Below are 414 nucleotides of genomic sequence, written 5' to 3' on the forward strand. Positions count from 1 at the left end.
TTCTCTTTTATTCTGGGCAAAGAAATTGGGGTTCAGAATCTAACGTGCCGCTTTGGCTATAAACTGGCAAGCTCCCTGCAGGTCCCAGAGGGCACTCACAGAGCCGTCGAGGGAAGCCAGCCAACCTCTCCGCAGCCTCTTCTGAAGGCGTAGCCCAGGGAAAGAGGCACTACAGGCCGCCGCTGCCAGCTTCCAGTTTAGTGAGTTCAGACGCAGGCACCTGGTGAGACTTTTGGCCTGGACCCTCCCGATCCTCGCTGGCCCCGCCCCACAGTGCGACACTGGGACCGGAGCGCAAAATCAGACTCTGGAAGCGGTAGTGCGCAGGCGTAGTAGCGACGGCCAACGGCAATCCCGGCCTGCCCCGCGAGCTGACGTCGCGCAGCCTCGTCCCCGCCACCGCCGCCGCCATTG

This window comes from Fukomys damarensis, unplaced genomic scaffold (genome assembly GCF_012274545.1).
Source record: "Fukomys damarensis isolate Sample0158 unplaced genomic scaffold, DMR_v1.0_HiC HiC_scaffold_22, whole genome shotgun sequence".
In the NCBI taxonomy this organism is placed as follows: domain Eukaryota; kingdom Metazoa; phylum Chordata; class Mammalia; order Rodentia; family Bathyergidae; genus Fukomys; species Fukomys damarensis.